Genomic DNA, 21,674 nt, shown 5'->3' on the forward strand with positions numbered 1-21,674 from the left:
ACTGTTTGGCAGCCCAAACATTTAGAATAGTCATTTTTGATCAGAAAAGTCCTTTTTCCTTTACCTTTCACTGTTATTACAGGCTCCATTCTTTAATATGAGGGCCGTGCCTGTGTGAAAAAAGGAGAAAACATCATTAGGTTATGGTAGATATAGGGGGAAGCATGAATGATACTAACATATTAATTTTACGCGAATATAATTAATTACAAAAATACAGCATTATGTGGATTTCTGAAAAAAATGACCCCCCAAATACACTCAAAATAAAGAGGCAAAATGTTTCTCAGTCCTAACCTTCCTTTCCCAAAAACATCAGGGGGATGTAAAGAACACAGTAATATCAAGGATTGCTTTATCGTAACACCATGCATGAGGCAGCAAAATAACAAATTGTTGAATGTAAGGCCTAGATTTTCAGCATAACCTACTTTCTGTGACCTTTTGACCTCCCCTGACCCCTGAGATCATCCAATCAAATTTTGTTATACATCATTTGAAAGCTGGCATTCTACCAAAAAGAATGAGTGGTACTTTGTTACTGTGAGATGCAGGGTTCAAGAGATACAGGGATTTGCATCTCCCCTACCCCTAGTTTTTTCGATATTGGGATTTGCCGGCTGAAGTAAAAAAATCGTCCCTGGAGAAGTTGCGCAATCCGATTCAACTTGCCAAAGTCACTTTTCTGGTGTCCTACACCCCCACAAACGTGATTCAACTGCCAAAAATTTTACAGCAGGGGTGTCACATCAAAGTTGGATTTATGGGCCTTGGATCCCAGACTATAGCCAGATGGAGTGTTCGGCCCGACCAATGAAGGGCCGCCACGAGTCGCCTGCCAACCAACCGTCCAATCAGGAGGTGAGTGGCTAGGAAAAGAAACCCCTCCCACCTCAAGAAGAGGGGTGTGGTGGTCAAACAAGAGTGCGTTCTGCAGGGATCGTGGCGATTGCGGTCTGCAGTCTTGGTGGCGAGTGCGGCTTGGTCTGGGTCGTGGGTTTGAGTCCAGTAGGGTGAATATACTGATTCTGGCTCACTTTTCCCCATGTAAATGAATGGGGAATTTTCAGCGATTCATATTTTTTCCCCTAAAAAGTAAACCCCCTTTTTATCCCAAGGTACTGTATATTTATTTGTCTCCCCTTTTTAACCAAGGGACACTTTTTTTTCAATAACCAATGCAATAAGATAAAGATTTGTTCAAGTAGGAAAGTAGAAATGTGATTTGTTAAAGGTGATTCTAAAGAAATATCTGAAACATGTAAGCCAAGGGACACTCTTTTTCAAATAACCGATCAGGTCAGGTATGGGAGCATGTGCCAGAACAGCACGTCGCTGCGTCCACTTTCCGCCGGTACTCCAGGGGCCTCCGTCTGGCCATCCCCCAGGCAGATGCCAGGCCCATCCCCATCTCCTTGAGATGATGGTCAACCTGTTGCAACCATGAGGCACGTGGTCGACCCACTGGCCTCCTCCACTCATGAGACTCCCTCGCTGAGAGAATCTGGTGAGCAGGATCAGAGTCAGGAAAACGAGCCACATGTCCATACAGCCGCAACTGACGCTCACGGACTATGCAGGTAACAAATCTCATCCGAGTCTCTCTCAGCAACCGCTCGTTGGACACAAAATCCGACCAGCGATAGCCAAGGATTCTCCGAAGAGACCTGGTACCAAAGGAATTAAGTCTCCGTCTCAGATCCTTGGTCAGAGTCCAAGTCTCGCACCCATAGAGCAAGACTGGAAGTACCAAGGACCTGAAGACTCGGACTTTCGTCCTCCCGCACAGGTACCGGCAGCGCCACACCCCATGATCCAGTGAATCCATGACTCCCCAGGCCCGACCCAGACGTCTATTGACCTCTGACTCGCAGCCAGCAGAGACATGAATATCACTGCCAAGGTAAGTGAATCTCTCCACGACCTCAACATCCTCACCACAAACAGACACAGACAGGACAGCAGCATCCAAGATGTCACCGAAAGCCTGGATCTTAGTTTTGACCCAAGAAACCCGTAATCCCAATGGCTCCGACTCCTCATTCAGCACCTCGAGGGCCCCCAAGAGGATGTCTAAAGTCTCCGCAAAGATGACTGCATCATCTGCAAAGTCAAGGTCCGAGATCTTGACATTCCCAAATGACGCACCGCAACTTGATCTCTCCGACATCCTCCCTAGAATCCAGTCCATACAAGTGCTGAAAAGTGTGGGGGCAAGTACACATCCCTGACGAACTCCAGTAACAACTGGAAATAAGTCAGAGATGGTACCACCACACTTCACAGCACTCTCAGTACCAGAGTAGAGTTCAGACATCAGATCGATCAGTTTTGGTGGCACCCCACGAAGACCAAGAATCCTCCAGAGGACATCCCGATTCACTGAATCGAACGCTTTACAGAGATCAACATAGGCTGCAAGCAGCCCCTGCTGAAACTCTCGTCTGCGTTCGGTGAGGACACGAAGTGCAAGGATACGGTCAATCGTTGACCTCTTTGGTGTAAAGCCTGACTGCTCTGGACGCTGGTGCTCAAGTAGATGGTGGCGAACCCTATCGAGAATTATCCGAGCAAAGACCTTGCCCGGCACTGAGAGCAGCGTCACCCCTCGGTAGTTGTTGCAGTCTTGGCGATCACCCTTCCCTTTCCAGAGAGGGACAACAAGGCCCCTCTTCCAGTCAGTTGGGATGATGCCTGTGTTCCAGGCAGAGCACAAAACTGCATGCAACGACACGAGTGCAGCATTTCCACCAGCCTTGAGAAGTTCAGCATGGATGCCACAGATCCCTGGAGCTTTGCCCCGTTTCAACTGGTTCACCGCAGCCCGTGTTTCCACAAGCGTAGGTGGACCACAGTTGATTCGAGGGTCAGCAACAGGGATTGTAACACCCTTGACATCCAACTCGACAGTTGGGGGATCAGCCTGGTACAACCGCTCAAAGTAACCGGCCCAGCGGGCCTTCACTTCAGACTCCTCTGTCAAGAGCCTACCACTCTCTGCTCGAACTGCAGTGCTCCGAGGGATGGGCTTGGATGAACGTAATGCGCGAATTCCCCTGTAAGCGGGACGAGAATCACCTGTCCACAGGTGATGCTCTACCCCCTCACAGATTCCTCGCACATAGGCCTCCTTGTCCACCCTCAGTGCACGTACAGTTTTACGCCTCAGCTCCCTGAACAGCTCAGCTCTGCCATTCAGCCTGGCCCTGCGACTCTGGTCAATGGTATCCAGTGTCCCTTGAGAGACAAAATTCTTCTTTGCCCTGCGGTGAGCTCCAAGGCATCCACCGGCAACATCAAGGACGGTGGTCTTGAAGGCGCTCCACAACTCTTCAGGACCCCCGAAGCTCCCAGACACACAAGTGTCCACTCAGCCTGTTCGCAAACTCCTCAGCTACTCTCTCATCCCTGAGCTTGGCAACATCCAGTCTCAGCTGGGATGGTACCATTCTCCAGGATTTAAGGTGCAGCTTTAGAGTTGCTACAACAAGCCTGTGGTCAGTATTGAGGAACTGAGCACTCCGGTAGACCCTGCAGTTCTGGATCATCCTCCAACGACCGTCAATGAGGACATGGTCAATCTCCTTTGCCACACCGCCAGCGTTGGAATACCAAGTCCAGCGATGAGCTTGTGGGCGCTGAAACCATGAACCAGCCACCCTAAGTCCATGACTTCTTGCAAAGTCAAGGAACTTAGTGCTATTCTGGTTCATAGTTCCTGACCCATGGGGACCAACACACACCTCATAACCGTCCCTATCAGTTCCAGTCGATGCATTGAAATCCCCCAAGACTAGAAGTGTATCTCGTCTGGGGCACTGATCAACCACAGACTCGAGCATGGCGTAGAATGCATCCTTCACGGTGAGATCACTCGCCTCAGTCGGAGCATAAACAGAGACCAGGGAAATGACACCTAAGGAGTGACGAATCCTTAATCTCATAATACGCTCGTTGACCGGTGTTACCTCAATTATCATTGGGGTCAGCTTATTGGACACAGCTACAGCAACTCCTTGGGTATGGTAACCATCAGAGCGACCAGACCAATAGTAGGTGTAACCACCCACCATTATCTCGCCGCAATCCGGTCTCCGAACCTCAGAGAGAGCTGCAATCCCGATGTCCAAACGCTTGAGCTCAGATGATAACAGAGACAGGTGATCATCCTCTCTTAGGGATAGGACATTCCAGGCACCCACCCGAAGGGACCGCCTCAGGTTAACCCAAGGAGACCGCCGTCTGGTGGACGACACCTCAGCACCACTCCGACACACTCTCCCGCAATCTGACCCAGGGATGTTACCCCGTGGTTTCCCTCCTATCAAAGATTGGGGGTCCCGAAGGCTTTGCCCCAATCCCGTCATCCGGTGAGCTGCCCTGTGAAGGGAAGCTGCACAGGAGGTACTCCCACGGAGTGGGTTTTCAGATTTTTTTGCGTTTTTGCGTTTTGCGGAATGAAGGGTTTTACGGTGGCCGGAGTGCAAATCCTGCCACCAACCTCCTAATAAGAAGTGACCCAACTGCAGGAGGACGTCCGCAGACACAGTTGGGCACCAGATATGGATGGCCGTTGGCTCACAAGGAGCTCCTCCGCCCTTTGACAGGTTTTGTTTTTAATCCTGATGGGTGTCCATATCCAAACACCCTCCTCACCAGAAACCTGGTGGGGGAGACGGTTTAGTCGCCGACAACCCGACCATGGAACAGGTTAGTACAGGTTTACATGGTACCTGTAGCAGGTCACAGATCGAACCTGACCTGACGTGAAATTGTTTAGCTAAATATTGTTTAGCTCACTCATTGAACCTATAAAGATTTGTTCATTCTCAAATTCCTTCAATAGTTAATTTTCTTTGCACAATAATCCCCATCTAAAATATTTAAAAATAAAACATTTGAATCTTTATATTTTTTGAGATACCCCTTTTTCTGCCATACAAGTGTATCGGGAGACCTCTCTGACTCGAGACCCATTAGAACAAAAAGAGGAGAATTATTTTCTCTCCCCCTCTGACTCTTACTCCACTCAAAGGTGAACCAACGAATGGGGGCAGGTTTTTAAGTGTTTTCAGTTCGTGCCATGAAGTTCGTATTCTGTGAGAAACAAGGCCTCGTGGTTATATTTTAAATCAGAACAATAACAGGCTCATAAACGTAAGTTTTATCAAAAAACATTCAAAGCATTTTCATTTTGTGTTAAAAATGGATAAGTGCTTGGGAATGAATCGCCAACGCATTTCCCATGCTGAGCTGTCTTGCCCGAAATGTCATTTCCCCGTGTGGACACACGCCCTGAAAAATTCCAACATTACGCAATTTCACTTCCTCAAGTTGTTTTATAAACGAGCCGTCAGTCATAATCTTTGTCTGAAAGCTTTATAATTTTTCTCATCTTGTCATATTGAGAAACGATTAAAACATGATCTATCTTTCGTCTTGAACAAGAAGAGAATCCATTACAATATCGGTAAGTTTGTTTGTGTTCTTCCTCTCAGAATCACAGTGAAGCAACTGATTATTAATTAAATCACTGTATGACTAATATATATGGGTTTTTTTTTTCAACAGATTGTCTCCAATAACAACATTGTTGATCGCCGATGTTGAAAATGAATTATCCGAATTACACGATGTCTGGGCACAGATGTCTGATTTTGTACAAGAGATTCGGATTTTCAGGGGAGAAATGAGAGAAATAATTACTGACTGGAAGACGTTGTTGTTATCTCCTATAATCTTGAAAGATCCGACTTCAAGGTGAGAAACACACACGTGCACGTGCATGTGTGAGTGTATGTATATCTGCTTGTCTCTGTGTTCATTTATATATCTGTCTCTGTCTGTCAATATGTCTCCTGAGTTTTAACACATTATTTTTTTTATTTTTCAGTTTAAACACCTGTCTGGATGAACCAAGTGCACAAGTTAATCGTCTGCAGGAATCTGACCTGGCACTCAAGACATCTGAAGCAGACTGCTTGGATATATCATCTGTTTTTACAACTGAATATTTAATATTATCAATGTTGATTAATTATAAATGCTTTCCTTACAATTATCTGATTCTTAACTACAAAAAGTGAATCAAGGACATTTATGGGGGGGGGGAGTGCGCCCCCCAACGACCCATCACCCCCTCATCCCACCCCCTCTCCTCCCCATGTGTGTGTGGGGAAGGGTGGGGAGTGGGATGAGGGAGGTGGTGGGTCAAAGGTGGGGGCACACAGAGGGCTTGTGTGGGGGGGTGGGGCTTGTGTGGGTGGGGTTTATGTGGGTGGGGCTTGTGTGGGAGGGGTTTATGTGGGAGGGGCTTCTGTGGGTGGGGTTTATATGGGAGGGGTTTATGTGGATGGGGCTTGTGTGGGAGGGGCTTATATGGGAGGTGCTTGTGTGGGTGGGGACTTCTGTGCCTCGGGTTTATATGGGAGGGGCTTATATGGGAGGGGCTTGTGTGGGTGGGGACTTCTGTGGGCAGGGATAATGTGGATGAGATTTATGTGGATGAGGTTTGATGTGGACGGGTGAATGGATGGGGAGATGGGTGGATGGGTGGATGTGCGGGTGGAGCTTGTATGGATGGGTGGACAATTTTTTAAGTTAAACAAACATGTTGTGTGTGGGGAACGAATTAACTAATTGACTAATCACGAATTATGTGAATATGATGAATGTGGGTGGAGCTTGTGTGGAGTGAGGTTTGTGTGTGGAGCTTGTGTGGGGTGGGGTTTGCGTGGAGCTTGGGTGGGTTGGGGTTTGTATGGGGTGGGTTTGTGTGGGTAGGGTTTATGTGGGTAGGGTTTATGTGGGTGGAGCTTGTGTGGGCGGAGTCAAAAAGGGGCGGAGTCAAAAAAAATTCAATTTATCTTTGTCTTTTGTAATTCCTGTGAATAAAATGAACCTAAAATCTCTTCCCCTTCGAAATCAAATATCTTGTAAGTCCAAGGGACCGTATCTATTACATCAACAATTTTAAAAAGTTCGTTCGTCCATCGTTTAGTATAACCCTTTTCAAAATGAGATTTCCATCTATATATTCTTACGATATCACCAACTTTGAACTGAGGTTTTCTGACATTAATCTCTTTTTCATATTTTAATTTTGTAAATGTTTCTGATGGTTTCATATTTGTTGACGTGTGAATCGTGTCATTATACTTATCCACAATATCCTGAATAAAAGATGACCATTGTTTTGAACCGAGTTGTGTGAATCTTTTATATAGTCTCTCTTTTAAGGTACGATTAAAACGTTCAACAACAACGGCCTTCCCTTCATTAAAGGTACTGTATAATGTAATACTGTTATTTTTCAGAAAATTCATAAATGTCTTGTTATAAAACTCTCCACCATCATCAGTTCACAATTTTTGAGTTTTTCTCTTACTTTTATTAAATATCTGTTGAAAGGCCAACATAAGAGTATTACCTGTTTTGTTTTTTAAAGGGACAACCCATGTGTATCTACTCCTCAAATCAATAACGGTGAAAGCATACTTGTACCCCTTATCATTGAGTTCAATCAAATCAGCGGACCAGAAATAATCTACTTCCTTGGAATAAACCTTCCTTCTCTGAAACTTTGTGAATATTGGTTTATGTTATTCATCAGCTAATTGCTCTTCGATCTTCATGACATCATTCGAGCCTATAAGTTTTTGGGATTTCCAAGTCCAAGTTTCAATTTAGCACTGATCATCTTCTTCACGATGAACCGATCAACTTTTTCTCTCAAGGTTGGATTTTGTATCAGAGACAAATTATACAACATTTCTCTATCGGCTTCATGCTTTTCTTCCAAAGTTGTGGAATTCCCATAATCAATATCGTGTCTCATGCACACTTCATCAACTCTATTGATGGGCTCACTCCATGATTTGGGATTGTCTGCCTCATCTATAATCTTTTATCCAAGTTTGTGCCTGGACCACAGAAAGAATACCCTGGGAGATGTAATTCCCCTGGTATTCCAGTCGTTGTAAATTTACTTCCTGATAAAAACTTTTGTATATCTCCTCCGAGTTTGTGTTTGGAGATAAATCGATTTTTTTTTTGAACCACACACCGAACATATACCTTTTTGTATAACCCTGTTATTTTTTACTTTTAATAAATGAAATATTTTTAGTATTAGTTTTCTTTTTACATTTGAGACAATAACTCATTTATTAATGACAAAAATTCCTGCAGAGTGCAAAAACCTTTTTAGTTTCCAACATGCACATTTGAATCTTAAATTTTAAAACATAAAGAATCCTTAGAAATGCCTTCACTCTCTCCTCCATTTATTTAAGAAGAAAATGAAAAACTTGAATTAAAATCAAGATCTTGCCGATGACAATAGTCTTATCGAAAATATTGCTAATAGACTTGTCATTTCTTTGTTTTCCTCCTCAGTGGGTTGAGTTATTTTCTGTAATACCCCAATCTTTTTTTCATCTCACCAGTTTTCATATTTTCATATTTATTCATTCTCGCTCTTTCCTCCCTCTCCTCCCTCTCCTCCTCCTCCTCTCTCCCTCTCCCTCTCCCTCTCTCTCTCTCTCTCTCTCTCTCTCTCTCTCTCTCTCTCTCTCTCTCTCTCTCTCTCTCTCTCTCTCTCTCTCTCTCTCTCTCTCTCTCTTTCTCTTCCTTCTATCTCTTCTCCCTCTCCTCCTTCTCTTTCTTCTCCCTTTCCTCCTTCTCCTTCTTCTCCCTCTCTATTCTCCCTTTCCTCCTCTTCTCTCTTCAACTCCTTCCTCATCCCTTACTATCCTTGAATCGGTTACACCCCATAGAATATCATACATATATTCATCAGGATTTCTTGTTATTCCTGTATCCAAAATAAAAAATTTTTACACCAGGAAACCAATAAAATTTCTTTTGAATTTCTAAAAGAGCCTTACGTTTTCTTAACCTTTTAATTTTTTCATTATTTAACATTCAAATTAAATGAAAAGTTGTCGGTTTATCAACATCAGCACATTGCCAATCTTTTATTGAAAATACCTCATTCTTATGTTGTAGAACATATTTATTAAAATACTGAATACCCTTTTCTTGAAGGTATGCTTGAACACAGAAATGATAATTTTCTTGAAGCCTTCTTGCCGTCATTTATGTATTAGAAATATATGTTAGAATAATATTATGACACGAAACACCTCCCCATCTTCCCATGTTAAATCATTTTGTATTTCCCTACTTATTATATATAATCCTGTTTTTTTTCTGTTTTAATGACAGAAACTTGGGCAAAACTATTATTATATTTACCCTTATTAAATTATTTTATTTGTTGTTTACTAATCGTGGCTCCACAAAACTCATTCTCGGCACCAAGTGGATAATATTCTTCCTTACGTGACTGATTTCATTGTTCCAGGTCTTTTAGGTCAATTTTAAATGACCAATTATACCCTAAATCATTAATATCATACTCCCATTGTTCTATTCTCATACAAACGATACGCCCTTCTTTATAAAAAAAATTATTTTAATTCGAACTGTGAATTCTGTATGACCTGGAGATAAAATCAACACTTCTGTATCTTTGGAATACACGGCCGTTTTATTTAAGGATATATATATATATATATATATATATATATATATATATATATATATATATATATATATATATATATATATATATATATATATATATATATTGTGATAAATCGTTTAATCTCACCAAGTCATTCGCGTCAGTCGGGCTTGGATATTTTTTTTTAATTTATAAGCATTTTTCATATTAATATTTTTGGCTATATTGTATTTATGTCGTTCAGCCTGTGCCTTTGTGTAATAATTTGATAAATCAATATCCAGTTCTTGGGATACACCAAAGATAGAACCATCTTTACCAACATAATTCATTTATATTAGATTAAAAATAATGTCATAAAATGTTTTATTTTTGTTGAGTTGAAATAACACAAATAGACATAATTGACCACAACACTTGGAATTTAATTCTTGGACATTAAATGTTTGATAAACACCATTCTGTAAGAATTTTATGACTTCAACAGGTGGTGGAAGACCAAAACTATCAAAATAATATTTGTCTTGACTATTAAAAATACAAACCCAATGAGAACCATTCCCATTATAATCTTCTAAGTTCATAATAATATTCTTTGTATGTTTAGGCACGTTTGTTAATTCATCTCTCGTACACATAACCACATTATGAATTTTTAATTTCTTACAATATTTGACAAGTTGTAAATTTGATGTATTCTTTCCAAATTCTTTAAACCACTCATCAATGCTCATTTATTTATTAGAAAGATATAATCCATTACCTCTTTTAGTAAATTTTACACCTGCTTGTGCGATCGAAGAAAGCACATCTCCTACTAACAATCTCGCTTTATCAGGCAGACCTTCAAGCTTCTCAGCAAAATCTACAATTACACCACTTCCACTAATTTGTTTCTCCAACTCCTTGTTATGTCTTTCCAATTCTTTTTGAGCCTGGAGTTGAGCCTTCCTTTCGTTGGCAGTTTTCACCGCTGTTGAAATACCACCGGTCAATGCTCCAACCACACTTAAACCAGCAAATAAAGGAATTAGAAATGGGAGAAATCCTCCAATCGTCTCTTATTGAATATTTTTTCAACATTGGTTTTGTCATTTTAATTTTAAGTGAGCCAGTATCGTTCAAGATTTTAACCTGTTCTCTTGTGAGCAAAACATCAATTCTTACTGTTCCGCTTCTCTGAATTGTATTAACGTTATCGTAAAAGGCTTTTGATTTTGAACACAAGATGATAGTTTATGAAGATTGATTTGATTAGCATATACCCCAGTTGGTACTTTGCCACTCATTTATTTTACAAAAAATTATGTGCGACTAATCATAACACCATTATCTGTATTAATCTGCAATTCTGTTTCTTCCAAAAGCAAACAATATGTATCAATTTCTTCACTCTCTCCTCTTTCAATGTATAGGGAAGTATCCACTCGATTCGACTTTATAGTTTCCTTTTGAGCACTCAGGTCAAACGCATAGATTTTCTGCAAACTTTTAAATGCTGTCATAACCAAAATAAGTTCTTTATTTCCATTACTTTCACACACCTTTTGGTAAGACTTGTATGCTTCAGCAAAATCATTTTTTTTCCAAATTAATTTCCAATCTATCTTGTGGATAAATGTTCCATCGAGAGAAACATGAAGTTGTTTTACCTTAGCATTATCACTCAATGCATTATTCTTATCAGTCGCAGTATCGCCATCTGTTTTTTTTAAAAAAATGATCCACAGATATCGTGGCTTTCCTTGCAGAACACCCAAATTCCACGTGTAAGTGGTTTGGTTTAGTTTAACGTGTTGACATCTTCTTTTGAGGTATGATACACTGAGTGGTTTCTTTGAGTTAAGTCTTCTATTCAACATCTCTTCTGTTTTAAGATTAGGAGTATATTCACTCATATACCAACTCATTTCATCAATTACAAATTTATTCTGATCACCAAAAGCATGAGCAACTCCAAAAAGTAATCTATTTTCATTATCTTTCCTTTGTAGTTGAAATCTAATTTTAAGACCATACAGAACTTTATCATGATCACAAAATCCAAATATATCTTTAAGAGGAACTGCCACAGTAAAACTATTAACTGCTTTTGTATCATCATGAAAACGCTCCTTTCCTTTGAGTATATCCAGGGTCTGTGGTTGTTCCCGTTGACATATCAGGAATAAAACCTTCGACAGCCCCCTTTCCCATTCTATCACTGAATGTATATCGTGTAAATTTCATCATTTCAGATACAGCAGAGACATAATCAACCGCTTCAACTTCTTGTGTTCCAATGTACAAACGAACACTCTCAAACATTTTCCAGAAGAAATTATTTACGAGTGTAGCATTTGTGTTATTCCCAGCCTTAGTGAATGTAAATTTACACAACAAGAAACTTTTGGATAGATTCAAATAAGTTTTTTGATTATTTATTTCAAAACTTTTTGTACCATTTGCGTTACAGTCTATTCCAGTTATTGCATTTACCTTGAAGTAATCTTTTTTAGTGGAGTTTGAGATGATAATAGTATCATCCAAATCATAGATACTATAAATTGCTTCCATACTTGTATTTATTTCGGAAAAAAGATGTTAAAACTTTTGAAACTCTGACCCAAGTAGTTGAATTATTTTCTGTCGTTCTTGGGGGGACAACTGAGTTTGGCCTTTCTTAATTTCTTTAATTGCTTGTAATTTATGAGATTCCTTTTGGGCATCTTTTATGCTCTTTACAGCACCTGCTACATTTCCCACAGAAGAAGCAATTGAACCAATTAGGTCTTTATGTTCAAGAATAGTTGAACCGATACCCATTGGAGTATCAATTACCCCATCTCTAAATTGATGTCCGACACCCCTTTGTCTCGAAGCTTTATAGTATCCTCCAGCAAGATACATACCTTCACCCTTGTAGTATGGGGAAAGGAACATCCCATGCCTTGTAATTATTTTATATTTTCCCAACTCGTGTTTCCTCACAATAACCATCGTATTTATTTATTGGAAAACTTCACGTAGGTGAATTCTGATGGATATAACTTCCCCATTGAAAGAAATCATACGATTATCTTGGTCGGTTATCCTAAAATTTACTCTGTGTATGGTTTTTCCTGACACAGGGAGATAAACCAAATTTTTGGGTTCCATATTGAATTTCTAACCAATTGGGGTTGAGTATGCACTGAATGAAAATATTGTATTTGTTTTTATTCCATCATTATAAGCACCATCAATCAAATCACAGTGAATTAATACTGAATTTATTCCTGAAGATTTTTGAATGACATTATCAATATAAAACGTCCCATTAGTTTCAATCTTTTTTGAGGAGAAACCCAATAACTCTCGAAATGAATTATCAATTGTGAAATCAACTTTGTAGTTATTTTTAAGTTTAATCGTTGATTTTGAAGTATGATTTTGAATATCGATAACAATATTTTTTGGTTCATCACCCTGTTCTTTCATAAGACGAGCAATTTCGGAAGATATTTGAGAAATCTCATTTGCTCCGGGTGAGACTGTTATAGTTTTGTATGCACTTCCCGGATTATAGCTAAACTTGTCATTTTTCTCAGTTATATTAAATAAGGTATTATAAGTTTCCATGGACAATAAAGATGCCTCATATTCTTTTGTTGGGTCAAGTTGTAGTGGGTATGGGAATGAAGATGTGTGGTCACTTGTTGTGAAATTCAAACTCAGGATTGTGCTTCTCATCTTATTTAATATGAGATAAAATGTCTTTATATTGAGATTTATTAATTATTTTCATGTTCATCAACTGGTCTAAAATGGCTGATGCATCTTTAAAACAATTGTTATTTCCAGCCTTCTTACTACCTCACAACAATAACAGTCTATTAACTAATTGCGATGGGTCATTTGGAAGAAAACTAACACCTGAACCAAGGATACTTAAAGCCTGAATAATGTGTTTCTCCTTCTCATTCTCATTCTTGCTACGTTTACCAGAAAGACTAACCCTATAATCAACAGAGTTCAGCAGATCAATATGTACTCTATCATCATTATTTTTCATCTCCAATGGTTTAGCAAAATACTTTGATTCATTCCTCACAGTTGAAGCTTGTCTTCCATCTTTTGTGAGAAGAAACATTAATCTGGGTGTTAGTTTAACAGGGGGTTGAGCAGACCTCAAGAACCTCAATTCATCATTAAATATCAAAACCTTTTCTTGAACAAGATGAAATATTGCTGGTTGTTCTGTTGGAATGAGTCCTGCTTTGGCTTTTGAATCCGCTGAATATTCATTGTTTTGAAGAGCATTCACAATATAAGCAGGGGGGGTGATTAATCTCTTCCAGTTGTCGAAATAATCCTTCATCATCATATTCTAATTCCCCTATATGCTCTAATTCTTCCTCCGTCATTTGATCAAAATCTTTTAACATTTGAAGTTTTTTAGGAGTATATTCCACTGTGGGAACTGTGGAAACATCTTTCATTTTTTTCTTGGGAAGTTTTTAAAAGTAGTTTAAAAAAATTTCTCGTTTTCTTTCAAATGCTTCTTCGCCCGTTAGTTTCTGTCTGCGTTTCTTCTTTATGTCTTCCTGTTGTTTACAACTTTTGAAGCCAACTCTTGATAAACCTTAAATCTTCTTGCTCTTTCTTTCGCATCCATTTATTTATTGGAAAATATCATGCAATAGCTCATCTTGTTTCACAACAATATATTTGTATTTTTCCGTCGTGTGCTTCATGTAATCCGCAAATTATTTTTTACTGCATAATGTTGAACAATTGTCTCTGCAAAAATTGTTTATATCTATTGAATTTAACTTGAATAAAATTAAAGTATTAGCATTGTTTCTGATGGAACGACGAGGAAGTTGAAAGTGTGATTGACTAAGATACATACAATTACAAGAAGAATGTCTCCCTCTTGTGTAGTAGCTGTCCATTACCATTTGGTTTCTCTCATTAACACAATCAACAAAGATAACGAGGTTCTTTTTTGATTTATCCAAATCTTGGGGAGACGGTATATCATCCGTATTATCACTAAGAATACAAGTTATAGGATTTGATTTCTTTTTACATCTCTGTGTATCACAAAATAGTTGAATTATATCTTCAATGTTATAATCATTTAGGTTTTTCTGAAGTTTAAATAAACCGATTATATCTTCTTTTTGAAGACCAGCATTAAAACCTTGTGAGAGTAGTTGATACACTGGTTGAAAACTCGACTTTGTGAAAATTATTAAATTATCGTAATCTAAAAAGTTGGGAGTCAGGAGCATCTTCAAAAGTAAGCAGGTTTTTCCGCATCCGCTTGAACCAACTATGAGACATCTTAATGAATTTGGGAGATTTTATGGTTGTTAAATTTTATCTTATTTTCCCAAATGGGTAAAAAAAATCATCCATTTATATGTTTGGAAAACAGGTTATTTAAATTATTATTGGATTTTTTAGAAACTCTATATTTTATCCGAAGTTCAGGTTTAATTTCAAGATAATCCATTATTTTATTAATGCAATATCTTGTGTTGATATTTCCCTGAAAATCACATCCATGAATAATATATGACAACAATCCTTTGAACATTTCACTAATACGTTCAGTTTCTTCCCTTGTAAGGAAAGGTGTGTTATCACCCTCATACTTTATACTGATCTTTTAGTGTCACCCTCACCCTTTAGAGGTATCACCCTCATACAGTATCTTTAACATTCATTTCTCTAATCAATCTTGTAAATCAATTCATTTTTGGTGTAAATCTAAAATAATTATTTTCCTTTTTAAATGTTTTATTCACATTAATTAGAAGATAATCACTGAATATACATTGTTTATAGGCTTTTGACTGTGTTTAATCCCCATCTTTCACACGCAGGACAATTTTCAAATTTGTCATCTGGAGAATCAGGGAAGTCTCGCATATTTAAAAAGTAAAACTTTACTTAAACTGAAATTCATCTATACTTTCAGTTGCATATTGACTCATATTTAATAATATTACCATCGATATCGATATACTTTTTTTCATTACCAGATTCAACTACAACATTTTTTATATTAAAGGTAATTTTAAAATGATCTTTAACGACTCTTGAACTAAATGTCATTTCAACTGATTTCTTAACATCCTTTATTTCATCAGGATTTACATCTTTCGGGTTGTTGAAAAAAAACACAAATTTCTCCTTGCATATTACAGATGGTCTTATCTTTTCTTTCTGAAGCTTCATCCATAAGGTTTTTATTTTTTGATACTTTTTCTTGTTTCATTGCTTTTTCTAGTTTTGAATATATTACCAGAAGGAGAGGAGAAACTTTTGTTGGAGATGCGTTAATTGATGTTCTTCCAGGTATACTAAAAGCCCTTCCACTGAAGGAAATTGAAGAACTCATCTTATCCACCATAATTGTTTTTATCCAATAGTTATTATATTTATATTTGTTCAATTTTACATCCTAGACATATTTCTCAGTATCTTTTACAAATGAAGAGATTGATTCAAACTTGTCTTTTGTGTCTTGAAACATTGTTTTTATTAAGTGAAAAAAGTTGGAGGATAAAATGGTTTTAAGCACAGATTCACCTATGAATAAAACAAAATTTTCATCAAGAAAATTTTAGTTCAAGCAAAGTTTTATTATATAAATATGGTGAATACAACGTACTGCAATGTTTGTAATCACGAATATAAATATTATAAAAAACACCTTCAAACCAACAAACATACATTTAATCTATTTCATCAAATATCTCCTCTTGAGTTGGAAAGAAAACATTGTGATATCTGCTCAAAATATGTTTTGAAGAGTAGTTATAATAGACATCGTCAATCACAAAACACAAGAAAAATGAGTTTAAAGTAAAGGGAGACTATTATAGTGAAAACACTGATGGGGCATTCAAAGGGCATATAAAAATAAGGATTTTTCAATTTGGAGAACCCGGTCCATCATCAATAGCTGAATCAAATGAAATAGTGAAACCTGATTTTGAAAAAGTTATTAAAAAGACATTAAAAGAAATGAAAACTTTAAAGTTTTATATGGGAGTGAAAATGAATATGAAAAGACAAGATGAAGAACAAACTCCTTATATGAGAACAGATCTTCATTTTATAACATCATTTCAAGATTTTTTTGAAAAGTGGGGTTTATGAAGAACTACTATCAAGCCAAGAGGAGGATGTTGATAAGACAGTGGTAGGAAGTGGATTTAATATTTAAAAAATCATCTTTTTAGATATACACATTCTAAAATCAAACCTTCTTAAAGCTTCTTCTTATATTGAATTACCAAAAGAAATAAAACTAAAGAAGGCAGTTGTTAATATTAAGAACAATGATAATAAATGTTTTCTCTGGTCTGTTCTTGCTCACGTACATCCACCAAATTGTAATTCAGAAAGAGGAAAACAATATATGAAATATGAGAATACCTTGGACATTAAAGATTTTAAATTCCCAATGCCACTAACAGATATTCCTAAATTTGAGAAAAAGAATAATCTTTCTATTAATGTATATGGATTAATGGATACAAACAAAGTTCAAATATTAAATATTTCAAACAACAATAAAAATGAAGAAACACACATTGATCTTTTATATTTTAGTGTTGGAAAGAATTCACATTACACATACATCAATAATTTATCAAGATTAATCCCTTCTCAGGTACTCAGAACAGCAAACAAAATATATCCTTGTAAGCGATGTCTTAATTCATTTCATACAAAAGAACGATTAGAACAACATTCAAAATATTTAAGTAATCATAAATCAGCTGTAATTACAATGCCTAAACCTGGTGAAAAGATTTCTTTTGAAGATTATAATAAATCTATCATGCACCCATTTGTGATATACGCTGATTTTGAATGTATCCTAAAAAAGATAAATACTGCTTCTCCTAATGCAAAAGAATCACATACAAATAAATCTCAACCAGAGTTGGTGTCAAAGCCACCCAATGCTCGCCTGTTTATACATTTATCGTTTTTGAAAGAAGAGTCTAATAATTAATATTTTTTATAAAGCATTGCAGTGAAGTATAATTATAAAACAATATATGTATTTGCATATTGTAATCAGTAACAAGAGTGCAAGTGAGCACAATATACGCCCTAACAAGAAGGTAAATACAGAATTGTGCTGCTGCATGGAAAGCAGCATCCTGGTTGCCATGGCAACCACTTTAGATGACGAACGTACGTCACGACACACCGTCTCCACAGTCTGTATCGATGTACCAAATATGAAACGTGAAAGTTGAAAACTTTGGGAGTTAGACTGCGGACAGGAACGGATGGAAAACAGCATCCTGGTTGCTATGGCAACCACTTTAGATGACGAACGTACGTCACGACACACCGTCTCCACAGTCTGTACCTATGTACCAAATATGAAACATGAAAGTTGAAAACTTTGGGAGTTAGAGTGTGGACAGGAACGGACGAACAGACAGACAGACGGACGGACGACAGGTATCACATAATACGCCCCGATATATATACATACATATATATATAGATATAAATATATATATATATATATATATATACACATATATATATATATATATATATATATATATATATATATATATATATATATATATATATATATATATATATACATACATATATATATATCGGGCATATAAAAATAGTGGGAGAGATAAAACATTAGAAAGGAAACTAGAGGGGAGCACTCGGGAGAGTGCAAAACCTCCGCCGCCAATTACTGCTGGGTCACTCAAGTGAACCTTATATCTTATTCTTTAAATATGATGTCAACAGTGCTGACAGAGTTATAGTTCTTTTCTCCATCATTTTTTTTTGGGGGGGGTTGGAAATCACTTAAAGAAAAAAAAATCGAAATTTTGTTGAAAAAAAAGTTGCAAAAAATATTTTTTTTCTCTAACAATTTTTTTTTTGAGGGGGTTGGGGTTGGAAATCACTTAAAACATGTAGAAATGCAAAAAAAAATTTCTTTTTTCTCTAACAATTTTTTTTGGGGGGGGACCAAGTCCAAAATCTAATGGCATGATCCTTGGACCATACCTAACCCCCCATCAAGTTTCTACAAAATCCTAATCACTTTAAACATGTAGAAATGCAAAAAAAAGAAATCGAAATTTTGTTGAAAAAAAGTTGCAAAAATTTTTTTTTTCTCGAACAATTTTTTTTTTGGGGGGGGGGGGTTGGAAATCACTTAAAACATGTAGAAATGCAAAAAAAAAAATTCTTTTCTCCAACAATTTTTTTTGGGGGGGGAAACCAAGTCTAAAATCTAATGGCATGATCCTTGGACCATACCGAACCCCCCCCCCTCCACCAAGTAAAAAAAAAAAATTCTCGAACAATTTTTTTTGGGGGGGGGACCAAGTCCAAAATCTAATGGCATGATCCTTCGACCATACCTAACCCCCCCACCAAGTTTTGTCGAAATCCGTTGAGGAGTTTTTCCGTAATACTGTTCACAAACAAACAAACAAACTCGAGGGGGAGCACTCGGGAGAGTGCAAAACCTCCGCCGCCAATACTGCTGGGTCACTCAAGTGAACCTTATATCTTATTCATTAAATATGATGTCAACAATGCTGACAGAGTTATAGTTCTTTTCTCCAACATTTTTTTTGGGGGGGTGGGGGGGGTTGGAAATCACTTCAAAACATGTAGAAATGCAAAAAAAAGAAATCGAAATTTTGTTGAAAAAAAAGTTGCAAAATTTTTATTTTCTCTAACAATTTTTTGGGGGGAGGGGGAGGGGAGGTTGGAAATCACTAAAAACATGTAGAAATGCAAAAAAAAAAAAAAATTTTCTCGAACAATTTTTTTTGGGGGGGGGTCCAAAATTTAATGGCATGATCCTTGGACCATACCTAACCCCCCCCCACCAAGTTTCGTCGAAATCCGTCGAGGAGTTTTTCCGTAATACTGTTCACAAACAAACAAACAAACACAAACAAACAAACAAACAAACAGAAAGGGGTTAAAACAGTAACCTCCATCCATCTTCGAAGATGGCGGAGGTTAAAAATAACTTGCATCAAAGAATTTAACATTTTCACGCTCACGCTCACGCTGAAGCTCACGCCGGGGGTATCGCTATAGCTCTCTGTTCTTCGAACAGGCAAGCTAAAAACATATTCCTTGTGGTTTCTGTTATTATATCAAATCATCTGTTGGAGAAAAGTATAATAAACCTGAATATTATAGTGAAAAAACAAACAAGAGTTTGTAAAACGATTAGAAAAGGATTGTATAAGACTAAAGGCCCGGTCACACCTTGACGTTTTAGCCAGCGATGGCAACGTATTAAAATGTATGTAAAACGCTGGCTTACGTTGAACTTTTGATGATTTTTTTTAAAGATTCGGACGTATTCATAGCGACTTGGTCTTATGTATAACGCATTGGTAACGGACACAGAACGTTTCGTTGTGTTATAGATAACTTATACCAACGAATGCTGAACCTGTTGTGGGCCTACACAACCGATGCCCAACAATAGTCTAACTTAGGCATAGCGCGTTGCACGCATCGCCGACGATGTCGTGACGTAGCCTATTAAAAGGCTGACGCACAACGATTCGAATCATAACTGCCATAGAAATGGAAGTGTCAACATCGCGGTCACACCTTGGCGATCTTGCCAGCGTATGCCGACCTAAGAAAAATGTGTCTAAAACGTTGGGGCACGTCAAATACGGTATGAGTAAGTTTGGTATACGTGAGTAGAATGCTGAAGCACGCTATGATACGTTGTAGTAAGTAGAGTATGTCAAGAAATTTTAAACATGTTCAAAATTTTACGACGTACTCAGCGTATGACACACGTTCCGCATGCGATGGGGATAAGTTTTACACACGATATGTGGACGCTTACACACGTCCACAAAGGCTACTTATAAGCTACTCATAAGTCGAAACACGTCGCGGTAATGTCTTTTTTACGCGAAACTTATTTCTAACTTATGTTTGACATGCATTGAACCAATTCTTTACGTAGTCCCAACACACATCGACGTATGTAGACGTATTCCAATGAAGTCTTCCGGTCAACAAAAAAATAAATGAACGTGTTTCTAGCTTACAACTGCCATATAAAGACGTGTTCCCAGCGGTTTTGGGAATTGGTATATAAAAATGCTGCTCATAAAAGGGGAACCCAACAGTGTTTTCGAGTCCTTTTTGAGTCGATGTCCATGTCAGCAGTAACAGTATCAGCATCAGTATTAGTATTAGTATTAGTTTGTTCATGTTGGCAGTAGTAGGTGAGTGTGAGGGGGAGGGTGTGGGTTATGATGGATCGTCCTTGCGTCCGCGTGTCCACGGGTAGGAGACATCTTTTCATCATTGTTCGAAGTTCTTCGCGGCTAATTTTTTATGGGGCTTTTTCAACAATGAGCTATAGCTTGTTTTTACGATTTAGGTCTATTCATAACGGGTTGGACAAATGCACAATGTACTAATAATGTGCATAGAGCGCTTTGATTACTTATAGATACGATATACCAACGAATAATTATCGTGAAGCCGGCGTTCACAAACTATGCCCAACGATAGCCTAACTTATCCATATCGTGCGGCAGTTTATCTTTGCCGGTAACGTAGGGTTTGCTATTCATCGGCTGCCACTCAACGATTTAAATGGCTGCATCTCCACTGTTGAAAGTAGACGCTTGCGCTCAACAATTGGATTTTTTTTACACTCAACGACTTTTAAACGGTACCACTCAACTATTTTCATTGTTTACAATGAACGATTTAAATTGCTGTCACTCGCCTTTGTTTTTTGACGCTGGGGTTTGTAAATTTGAAGCGTTTCTTCTGAACGTGTTAAAACGCTCAAACTCGACTATTTTAAATAGACGCTGCCGATGGACAATTGGAATCATAGCCAAGCTAGACATCGAAGTGTGAACATCCTCGTCATGCCGAAGAAAAGTTTGAAGAATGCTGCAAATAAGTGTCCTGGCCATGGCCGTGGACGCTGACGCAAGGACGATCCATTATACCGACGTCTTTCAGCCTATGAGTAACTTAAAAGTAACGTCTGTCGCTGTGTGGCAACGATCGCGTAATGTGCCAACAACACATTTATCATAGGTTAGAAATAAGTTTCGGGTACGCTAAACATTACCTCGGCGTGTCTCAACTT

The 21,674-nt window shown here is 38.0% G+C and overlaps 1 protein-coding gene and 1 long non-coding RNA gene across 2 annotated transcripts in view; one reads left to right on the forward strand and one right to left on the reverse strand.

Annotated features, from left to right (window-relative positions):
• Positions 1-21,674, reverse strand: part of LOC147026145 (melanopsin-like) — a 117,969-nt gene that overhangs the window by 87,516 nt on the left and 8,779 nt on the right. The gene's annotated exons all lie outside the window — the stretch shown is intronic.
• On the forward strand, positions 5,334-6,099 carry LOC147026147 (uncharacterized). Its single transcript, XR_015058132.1, has 3 exons — positions 5,334-5,470; positions 5,572-5,760; positions 5,894-6,099. It is a non-coding gene; the product is annotated as an uncharacterized LOC147026147 (long non-coding RNA).

The sequence above is a fragment of the Eptatretus burgeri genome, chromosome 5 (assembly GCF_056783735.1).
Source record: "Eptatretus burgeri isolate ZD-2024b chromosome 5, Ebu_testis_v1, whole genome shotgun sequence".
In the NCBI taxonomy this organism is placed as follows: Eukaryota; Metazoa; Chordata; class Myxini; order Myxiniformes; family Myxinidae; genus Eptatretus; species Eptatretus burgeri.